Source organism: Elephantulus edwardii, unplaced genomic scaffold (genome assembly GCF_000299155.1).
Source record: "Elephantulus edwardii isolate Elephantulus edwardi_28Jun2011 unplaced genomic scaffold, EleEdw1.0 scaffold00088, whole genome shotgun sequence".
Lineage (NCBI taxonomy): Eukaryota > Metazoa > Chordata > Mammalia > Macroscelidea > Macroscelididae > Elephantulus > Elephantulus edwardii.
In genome coordinates this window covers 7,253,233-7,264,910 of record NW_006399838.1, presented here as the reverse complement: position 1 = coordinate 7,264,910, position 11,678 = coordinate 7,253,233, and positions in this window count along the sequence as shown.

Genomic DNA, 11,678 nt, shown 5'->3' with positions numbered 1-11,678 from the left:
AGGAGAGAGAGAAGAGAAGAGAAGAGAAGAGAAGAGAAGAGAAGAGAAGAGAAGAGAAGAGAAGAGAGAGAGAAAGAGAAAGACAGACCATTAAGAAGATGGATTAATACAGTGACTCTAACAGTAGGCTTGGGCTGCTAGCAGAGAACCATGAGGTTGATGCAGCTATGACATTAAGATTTGTTTGTTCACAGGTTGCTACGAGTCCTAGTCAACTCGATGGCACATAACGTTAACAACAGAATTAGCTATGAAAGGGAGCTTGGGTGGGATAGTTCATAGGGAGTTGCTCTGCTGACCCAGAGGTTGAGTCTCTCGGCAGTGTGAACCCACAAGTGCCTTCAGGGGGAAAAGATGGGCAATCTCCTCCTATCTCATTTACAGCATCAGAAACTTACTGGATTCTCAACAGTGGGTCATTTCTGATTCGACAGCAGTCAGAGAGCTTTAGTGAGATTAGTGATTTAGTTATGCTGTCACAGTTAATGTCCACCAACTGACTAAATGAATTAATAATCCTCTAACAAATATTCGTGCATTTGCTGTCACACCTACTTATTTTCTCTAATGGCCTATTCTTTGTTACTTAACTTCATTAGTCATAAAAGTACTGAGTATATTTAAAAAAGCATTAGAATACCAAATTACGATTAGCTCAGATTGACAAATACAGGTAGATGTGTTAACAGTCATCGGTAATGATTGCTTGTATGTCATCCTAAAAAGCCCATCATTGAAAGACTTCAACCTGTTGGCGGACCCTGGCCATGGCACGTTCATTCAACCACAACAGTGTTTGTGATGGAAACTTTCCCAGGAGCAAATACAGCAGTGTCCATTTCAGCTGATTAGATGGCTGTCTTAAATGTGCACCGTGAAGTAACCATCGAAGGAGACAGCTGACGTGCTCCAGGAGCTGGAGATCAGACACAAGGGGGAGTGTGTGCAGACTTCAGCAGTGGGAAGGCAGGAGGTGCCAGATCGGTGTCAAGCAGCAAAGCTGACTTGCTGTTGAGGTAAAGAAGACATGCTTTGACTTAAACTACGACACTAGGCTTCGATGGAGGAAGTGAAAAAGGATTTCTGTGAAAACAGACAGAAAGGAAAACCTAAAGCATGGTCATTATTTTAGATACCTAAATATGCCAGTATCCGCTGGGGCTAGACTAAATTAAAGGAAGTCCTTATTAATGCTTACGTGGCATTTTGTATGTTATTTTCAAAGAGCCACCAGGCTCTAGGATGTTAGTAGTGTAGATCCCAATATATAAAGAAAAAGAGTCTTTCAGGATGGTGGAGGAAATAAAGCAGGGACCAGTGCCAAACAAACAAACAACCAGCAGCCACCCGTCTCACTGTCTTGAAAAATAAGGAAATCCACCTGGTGTCCAGAGGCAGAGAAGAATACTGTGTTACCTTAATCGACTCATTGATTATCAGTTTTCTCACCTTTGTCTTAGTTCACTCCTCCCTGCCTGACAGCTTCATCCCAGTAGTAAAACGTTTTCTTGGAGTTAGACCTCGTATGCACTAATAAGAAAAATACAGAGGGAGATAAGGTACTTGGGGAGATGGCTTCCTAGAACAGCTAAGAATAGCTGTATAAGAAGCCAAGAGGATATTTCTCCTTTTGTCTGAGTCATTTATACTATGTGACTAGTCCTAATTCAATCTAGCTAAGGAGGTGGGATGATCTTTAAATCAATTAAGCCCGTCTTTGGAACTAGATGAGCTGACAGTTTCTATCAGTAGAGGAGCACTGGGTATGGAAGGAGTGAACACCTGAAGGAAACAGAGTTCCTTTAAGACACCAAAGAGAGAGGAATGGATGTCTGCACGGCTAGTCTAGAAGCTTCTCTCACCTGCTTTATGAGATTAGGCAAATCATCTGTCCACTTTGAGTTTCATTTTTGTTATCCAAATAACGGAGGCCACTCAGACACTTAATATCTCTTTTCTCCACCCTTAGTAAAATACCTAATTTCTATTCTTGCTTGGATGAATGTCAGATGATACCTACACTTCTTAGCTCATTTGCCTGACAGGCTTTGGGGAAGTCTCCATCAACAGCTGGTATGTGACACTATTTTGTCTTTGCTGTTTTATCTCACTTTCTGCCCTTAGCCTGGATGGGATCACTAGAGCTCAGGCTGCCATCACAGAACATGAGATAATCTTAAGAATGGAGACCATGTCCTGAGGAAGATGAAGAAGAAAGAGAGAAGAAGCCCGTGTCCTTTATAACTGGAATTTCCAGGTCAGCTGTGGCTGGCCTGCCTGCCATCATCTTTTACATGAGAAGTAAGTTAATTTATAAACCCTTTAAGCCACTCTTATTTTTTGTGTGTTTTTAACTACCAGCATAATACCTTTCTCAAAAGGTCATCTTCAGTCATCAGTGGATAATCATTCGTTAGTGAAGTTCACATCTCTATGGCAACTCGTGACCACTAAAAGGTACGGCCTGTGAAAGCTTTCATAAGCCCATATAACACATTTTCCTGTTCTGGTAGAGACTTTCAATGTCGTATCATTCTTAGAAAATTCAATCATCATGTTTTTTATTCATTTCACAGATGACTAGTTGAAAAACAGGAGCATTCATGAGAGACTGATTTATGAATAAACAAAACAACCAAGAGAAACAGAGTGGAATCTAATTTCCTCTTTATATTCCTTCACTCTGCAAAATCTGCGCCGAAGTTAGGAAGTCATGTGATGCTTTGGTGCCAATTTTCATGGAAAACCTCATCGTTTTGGAGGCGGGTGTCTGTGCTGTTGTGAACCCCAGTGAGTAACGGTTAAATACCTTACGTCTTATTAAATCTGAATTGCTGCTAATGTATGTCCTAGAGCCACTGAATGCTGGCAGAAATGACTAAGTGCTTTAATTACAAATTGTTTCTGTGGATGTGAGGGCTTATTTAGGAATTGTTTTCCTTGAAAAACTACATTAAGACACTTACACTCAGGTTTTCTTGAACTATTTATAGCAAGCACAAACGGAAGATGCATGCCTTCGTGTTCAAAGGTAATCAGTTCAACTGTGATTGCTCTTGCTTTCATCTCTCCGACTTTGAATCTTTACTTTGTACTCTGCTTTTCCATGCTAGCCTGAGTCCCCTTTGGTTTTGGACTACCTCTTGGCTTTTTTCACTGAGCACTTCTGTGTGTCCTTTTTCTTTCTCTGATTTCACTTTTGTTATGGGGACTTGACACTAACTTGCGTAAAATTACCCGACATTCGATTCTGGCCCATGAAGTCACCTCTCTACTGTTCAACTGTTCTTAGTTGCTTCATAACACCTTTGGAGGCACAGAAATAGTGACTTTAAGTTCTTCTTTCAGTTTAAGTTGATGGACTGACTAAGTGGATGAGAGGAAGCTTGTATTTCAGTTGGAAGACAAAGAAGGTTGTTTTTAGGCTTTTATGTAACTTTAAGGATTTAATTTAGACTCATTACTAGGTTAGATCTCAGTCATTTTAGCATCTATTTATAGAGTTCCTTTGTGCCCATCATCATACTAGCCAGTAAGAATAAACAAGTAAACAATGCAGACTGTTCCTTCTATGAACTCACTATCTAATGGAGGTGATGAAGAAGTTAATCAATAGAGTGTTTTTACTGCTCTAGGAGTCCCAGTAGTGGACTGTGTTATATTGTTGAGCTGCTAACAGAAAGGTTGGCAGTTCAAATATACCGGACACCCATGGGAGAGTTTTGGAAAGATTGACAGCCTCCTGTACAGACTTACAGATCTCAGAAACTTGATGGAGAGTCCCAGTGACTTGGAATTGACTTCACAGCAAGGGATGGTAGGTGAAGCTTTAAAAAAAGCGTTAAAGGTACTAAAACTGTCCTTGGTGTTTACAATTGTCATTTAATTAGCTGGTCTGGAAATATTATAGAGGTTCCTTCTTGTTGTGTACCATTCAGTCAGAACCGACTCATGTATGACTGTCCTTGGGAATCTGTGGTATACCGCAGCAGCCAGGTTCCTTAACCAAAGCAGCTTCTCTCTTCATGTGTTTATCTTTTCCTCCCTATGCTTTTCAAAAAAATTTTTTATTATTTTTGTGTGGTGTACCATCAAATCGAATCTGACTGGTACAGGAGGAAATTGTCCCTCCTTCCTCGGTAGAGCATCTGGTGGATTCGAACCGTGCATCTCTGGAACTGCAGTGCAGCTTCTTGCCACTAGACCACCAGAGCTCCCCTCTCCCTATGCTTTTTTTTTTTTTAAAAAATATGATTTTATGAACATTACTATTCAAGTCTTCATTTATGCCTCAGTTCTGATTTTCTCAGGGTATATTCCAAGCAGTGGAATAGCTGAGTCATATGGAATTTCTATGGTTAGCTTTTTGAGGTAATGCCAAACTGCCTTCCAGAATGGTTGTGCCATTTTACAATCCCACCAAAAATGTATAAGAGTTCCTATCTCCCCCACATCCTCTCCAACATTTATTACTTGCTGTTCTGTTAAACTTTGCCACTGCTACTGAAGTGAGATGGTATCTCATTTTGGTTTTATTTTTTTTCCATTTTTTTTTCACCATCACAAGAAAATGAAAACAGCCCAAATGGCCAATCATAATCATATGGATTGAGAAATTATAGTACATTCACAAAATCGAAAACTAGGCAGCACACAGGAGCAATGGTTTTGCAAAGTACAATCTAACTTAGGAGGGACTGTAGAGCATTATGCTAAATAAACATAAGGACAAATACTGTATAAGAAAAAAAATATGATTTTAACAAAAGTTTACAGAAAAGTTAGATTTTTCATTCATTCATTATTTCACATCTTTCTCCATAACCCTCCCCCAGTATACTTTTTTGTGTACTTTTCTTTTTTTCTATTTGTTTGCTCACAAAGTCCATATGCATTGTGTTTTACATTATTCTTCATTTATATTGTTTTCATACAACCGTTCCTACACATTATGTTTTGTAAAATCAATCGCCATTGGACCTTGGCCATCGCTGCCCAGTCTTTTCAGGTTGCCATTGGATCTTTCTCATTTCCTTCACTCCCTCCCTTCATGTGTTTCTTTAATGCTATCATCTGTCTCTCATATACTCAAGAACCAACTGAAGGAAGAATATGGCTGTTGCCCCCCCACCCCCCCAGCTTGATCACTTCCTGAGAAACTTGGTAACATCTAAGCTGGTGACATCAAAGACCAGACCAGACAATGGATCCTGATAAGAGTCTGAGCTTGGAAAAAAGGTGCTAAAACCTAACTTAAGTCAAATTCTGAGACGTACCATCTCAGTCCTCCCCAGGACCCCTATAAAAAGGAAAACCCCAAACTGCCATTTAGACCCTGTCTGCATCCCATGCAGCTGGGTCACTTGGCGTCCCTCTCAGATCGTGCAATAAAGGCCTGTTCCTTTCTTGGGACCAGTTCCTTTCTTTATTTCTTTCCGTCACGCCCGCGCTCTTTTTTTCTATCTAACACCAATCATCATCGTCCTTGGTGCTAAGACAGAGATTTCTGGTGAAGAAAGGTTGCCTGTAAGCGATACACATTTGCAAAAATGGAGATACGTATCTCCAGATAATAGAGAGGAGACAGAGCAGTTGGTGATGGAGACAAAATAGAGATGGATGGTTGGTTTGGTGAGCACTCAGGAAAGAGACACAGCGTAGGTCCTTCACAGGCTGATGTCTTGCATGACTCATACGCTCATCAAAAGCTTATCGCACTAACGTGGGGGCAGCACATTGAGTGAAGGTGTTCTCTGCCTTCATGTCTTCATGCAGCAACAGCCATGGAAATGTGTGGGCACCTGGGGGTGGCTGTCTAGGAAACATTCAGTACAGCAGCTGCTCCTGGTCCCACTTCCCCCATAGCTGCTGTCAGGGCTGTGACCAAGGCCATCTTTACAAATGTACCAATTTTGGAAACATGTTGTTTTAAAAAAAACATAATCTTTAAACCCGACACAGCTTCCCATCTCCTAGCCGTATGCCTTCTAGATTTTGTGAATTTGTACCTGCTTCTCTTCCTAAGACCATTGTGATAGCAGTGTCCTGAAGTAGAAAACAAAACAGATCTGCAGCAAAAGTTCAGCTCATTTGTTTGCTGGGCTTAACTGGTGGAAACGGATTCTCTGAGCACTGATGTGATAATTTATAAAATAGAGCCAGATACTTCACTTTCAAACTGTTAGTGGAAATTTACAAGTTAAACACATGTAAAGTGAGAGCACAGTTCCTGACAAAGAGTAGGTTATCCACAAGTGATAGCTATGAAACTTAAATACCAAGAAAACAGAGGAGCTTGCTGGCTGACTGGTAAGGAATTGTACGGCCAACACAAAGGTTTGTGGTTTGAGTTCATCAGCTCCTCTGCAGGAGAAAGACGGGTAATCTCTTCTCTCCAGATTTATTGCATCTAAAAACCTGCTGAAGGTTCAGTTACAGGTTGGTTCCAACTTGACAGTACACAATAACAATCATAAAAACAAAACTAATTCTCACCTCCGGGACTATAAACAACATCAAGACAGATAGAAAGAAGATAGAAGTTGTTAATGTTTTCATCTTACCTGGATCCACAATCAACAACCTGGTACCAGCAGTCAGAAAAGCAAGTTGTTGACAAGACCATAGCCTGAATCAAGTACACCTTAATCCCCAGACTGACATCATTGCTCCTCAGTAATTTGGAAAAGTCCCTAACTACAGACTTTCCCAATGTATAATCCATATATTCTCATTTTATACTTCTGAGAAGCCCCAAAATAAGTGCTATCTTATGTGGTTTTTAACTATATTAAAAATGGAATTGGCTTGTAAGGTTTTCATCCTTTGTTAAAAATGAAATTGGCCTGTAATATTTTTAGTTTTCCCATATTACCAAAATTGGAGTTGTTTTTATGTGCCATTGAGTCACCTGTGACTCATAGCAACATACAACGGCCCTAATCCCTGCTCTATCCTGTGCCAATCTTATTGTTTTTAACACACCTACCCCCATTATCTTAATAACTGAATCAATCCATCTCATAGAGGGTCCTCCTCTCCTTTGCTGTCCCTCCACCCTCCCAAGCATGATGTCCCTCTCCAAGGACAGATCCCGCCTTGCAACACATCCAAAGTATGTTAGACGAAGCTTCAGAATCCTTGCCTCCAAGGAGCAGCCTCGTTTAACCCTCTCCAGGTCGAACCTGTTGTTCTCTTAGCAGTCCATGGTATATTCAATACTCTTCTTCAGGACCACAGCTCAAAGGCATCAATTCTTCTTCTGTCCTCCCTAGTCATTGCCCAGCTCTCTGATGCATAGCAAGTGATTGCAAAGACAATGGCCTCTATCAGGCACACCTTAGTCTCCATAGACACATCATTGTTCTTCAGTGTTTTGGAGAGACCTCTGACAGCTGATGTCCCCAACACAATATGTCTTTTAATTTCCTGGTTGCTGGTACCAAGAGTGTTGATTGTAGAGCCAAGCAAACTGAAGCTGTTAACAATCTCAATCTCTTCACAATCTATCATGATCCTGCCAACTGGCCCAGTGGTGAGAATCTTTGTTTTCTAGATATTGAGCTTCAATCTGTATTAAAGGCTGCAGTCCTTGACCTTCTGCAGCAAGCGTTTCAGGTCCTCCTCAGTTTCAGCAAGCAGGGTTGTGTCATCTGCATAATGCAGACTGCTGATGAGTCTTCCTCCAATCCTGATGCCACGTTTCTTTTCAAAGAGGTGAATCAGCCTCCTGGACAATCGGTTCTGAATATAGATTGAAAAGATATGGAGATAGGACACATCCCCGGCATACACCCTTCCCAATTTTGAACCATGCAGTGTACCCTTGCTCTGTTCTGACAACTGCCTCCTGGTCCAAATATAGTTTTCACATAAGCATGATCAAGTGTTCTGGGATTCCCATTCTTCTCATAGTTAGCCACAAGTTTGTTGTGGGTCCTCACAGGCCCCAGCAATTCAGGGAATGCCAAGTGATATATTTCAACAAATAAGTGCTGCCCTGGATGTGCTCACCAAGTTGTGCCAAGAAATCTGGAGGACAATCGCCTGACCGACTGACTGGAAGAGATCTCTATTTGTTCCCATTCCAAAGAAAAGTGATCTGTCAGAGTGTGGAAATTCCTGACCAATATCGTTAACATCACATGCAAGCAAGATTCTGTTGAAAATAATAATAAAAAACAACTGGAACACCACATCAACAGAGAACTGCCGGAAGTCCAGGCTGGGTTTAGAAGAGGCTGTGGTACTAGGAATATTGTAGCTAATACTAGATGGATCTTGACTGAAAGCAGGGAGTTGCAGAGAATTGTCTATCTGTGTTCCATTGATTATGCAACGGTGTTTGACTCTATGGACCTCAACAAACTGTGGCTGACTCTGAGAAGAAAATTGCAATAGACTCATAAAACCAGTCGGACGGGTTTTATTTTTTAAATTTATTTTAATAATTTAAATGAAGATTTACAGAGATTTTGGATTTCCATTCGTTCATTGCTGCACTTCTCTCCCCCCCCCAGCCCTCCCCCTCCCAGTTCACTCCACTCTTTGAAAAGTAAAAGAAAAACTCCCTCCCTGGTACACAATCCCCCCACACCCCTCCCACCTCCCCAAGTACATTCCATTATGCAACCTTAATTGTGGACTCTTGTGATAACCATAATACCCTATCATACATCGCTTTTAAATTATTCTCTCCCTCATCTGTTTCAGTGCAGTATAAACAATTTAGCCAGTTTTTCTCAGTCTTACCCCAACCCTGATATCAGTCCCATTTTATAGCAGTGGCACCATGCAGTATTTGTCCTTTTGTGACTGAGATAGTTTACTCAGCATAATGTCCTCCAGGCTCACCCATTTTGAATAATATTGCATGAGTTCCTTGTTTTTCAATGCAGCATAGTATTCCATTGTGTGACTATACCACAGCTTCTCTATCCATTCATTTGTTGATGGGCACGTAGGTTGTTTCCAACTCCTTGCTATTGTAAACAAAGCTGTGATAAATATGGGTGTGCATATATCTGCTTGGATGTCAGTTATGGTCTCTTTGGGATATATTCCCAGTAGTGGAATTGCTGGGTCGAACGGTATCTCTATTTGTAACTTTTTGAGAAAGTGCCATGCCACCTTCCACAGTGGTTGCACCACTTTACACTCCCACCAACAGTGAATAAGGGTTCCAGTTTCTCCACAACCTCGCCAGCATTTGTTGCTTATTGGTCTGTTAAATTTTGCTACCTGAGTGGGGTGAGATGATATCTCATAGTTGTGTTGAGACAGGTTTTATTTTTTAGACAATTTATGTGAAGAGTATTTTTTACTCTCTTAAGTTTGTTAAAACTCATACATCAAAACATCTGAATGTGATAATTGTTTTTATGAAAAATAGGGAAAATTTTAATTTCTTTAATGTTGATTATCTCTATATAAGTTTTCTATTTCTTTGCCAACTCTCAATTTCTATGAACATATTCCTACAAAGTAAGTTTTCAAATTTTTAATGCTTTATGATTGTCCATAACAGTCTTTGATTTTTAAAACTTGCTGTTGAGTCTTTCGTAACTTTCTTGCCCTTCTGTGTATAGTGCCCTTTCACTTTATGAACTTTTCCTGAGCGTGTCCATTTTATTAACTTTTTCAGGGCCAGAATTTTGGTTTTGTTAATCATCTATTGTTTTAATTGTCACTTTCTGCTTTATTTAGTTTTGTATTTATAATTTCTTTTGTTCTCATCTTTTTGAGTTTGGTTCCTTTACTGTTGCTTTTTTCTAAATTTTTTGGCTATAACTCAGATTTGTCAATTATACTTGTTCTTGTAGTTTGATAATTGGGTTCAGAGTTACATATTTCTCTCAGTAAATTATACAAATGTTAACATGCAGCATTTTCAGTCTATTTCTGTGGTTTTTTGTGTTTTTTTTCATAACCAGCATAATTTAGATTTATTATGCAAAGGATTGCTGTATGTGGAAACCAACTTGAAGGCACCTAACAATAATTCTTTTTTAGCTTTCATCTTTCATTATCCAAGTTTCACACACAGATAAAGCAACTGAAAATATGATGGCTTGGACCTGGCACATCTTAATACCCTTGCTCTTAGCGCTTTAATGAGGTTCTTGACTGAAGATATGCCTAAAACAATACATCTTTTTATTTATTGGCTTATACTACCATGGACATTGATTGTGGATGTAAATATTATGAAATCCTTGACTTCAATATTTTGCCGTATATTTTGGTTGTGTATTTCTATTTCTGTTTTAAGACTTTCCTTGAAACTTTCTTTATGAATCTATCTACAGGTCTGAGGGATTTTCAAAACTATGTTTTTGGAAATGGATTTTAAAACTGTATTTTTAAAAAATATTTTATTGTGTTAAGAAAAGATATTATGTATAAAGAAGATCCTTTTCATTTCATTAATATGTGATAAATGATTGGTTTCCATGTATTTTATTAACCTTCTTTTTTGTTGCTTGATAGGATAAACTTTGTTAATTGTTCTTATTTTGTTTTTTGATTGCCTGATTCATCCATTTCTAAGAGGACTAAGATGCATTTCACTCAGGCCATGGTCTTTCCAATGATGTGGTATGCATCTGAGAGCTGGAAAATGAACAAGGATGATAAGAAAAGAATTGACACCTTAGAGCTGTGGTGCTGGAGAAGGGAATTAACATCCAGTGGATGGCCAAGAGAACTAATAGATGTGTCTTGGAGAGGGTGCCTCAGAGTGCTTTTTGGAGGCAAGAATAACGAGATTTCACCTTACATACTCTGGGTATGTTGCTAGGAGGTGCTGTTCCTTGGAGAAGGACATGATTCTGGGAAAGGTGAAGAGCCACTGAAGGAGAGGAAGACCCTTGACAAGGTGGGTTGACACAGTGACTGATGAAATGAGCTCCTGTGTGTCAGAAAGTGTGAGGCTGGCTCAGGATAGAACAGGGTTCAGATCTTTTGTTCATAGGATCTCTATGAATCGTACTCGACTCGATGACAACTAATTACAACAACTTTAACATCATGATACATTTCTATTATTTTATCCACTATTTTGTTTCATTTCTTATGTTCTCTTTTTAAAATAGTCTCGAAATGTATTTAATTTTTTTTGCCTTAACTTTTTAATTTTTTTATTATGATTTGAATGAAACTTTGCAGAAAAGTTGGATTTACATTCATCCATTATTGCACATTTTCCTCCCTACTCCCCACTTCACTTAAAAAATATTCATTCATTGCTGCATAATTTCCTCCTACACTGCCCCCTCCAGTCCACTTTGCTATGCACCTCTTACTCTGGACTGTTGTCATACAGATAACACCTAATCATATATTCCTTTTAAACCGTTCTTTCCTTCATCTGTTCCAATGCAGTATTCTTTATTTATCCTCTCTTTTCCCCCAAATCCCATGCCAATCCTGCTTTATAACAGTGGTATTACACAGTATTTGTCCTTTTGTGACTAAGATATTTCACTCAGGATAATGTCCTCCAGGCTTATTTCCTTGTTTTTAGTGCTGTGTAGTAGTCCATTGTGTGAATAAACCATATTTTTCCTATCCATTCATTTTTTGATGGACACTTGGGTTATTTCCATCTCTTTGATATTGTGAATAATAGGTAACATTTTGGCACCTGATTGAAAACTTATACACTTTATATTTATTTT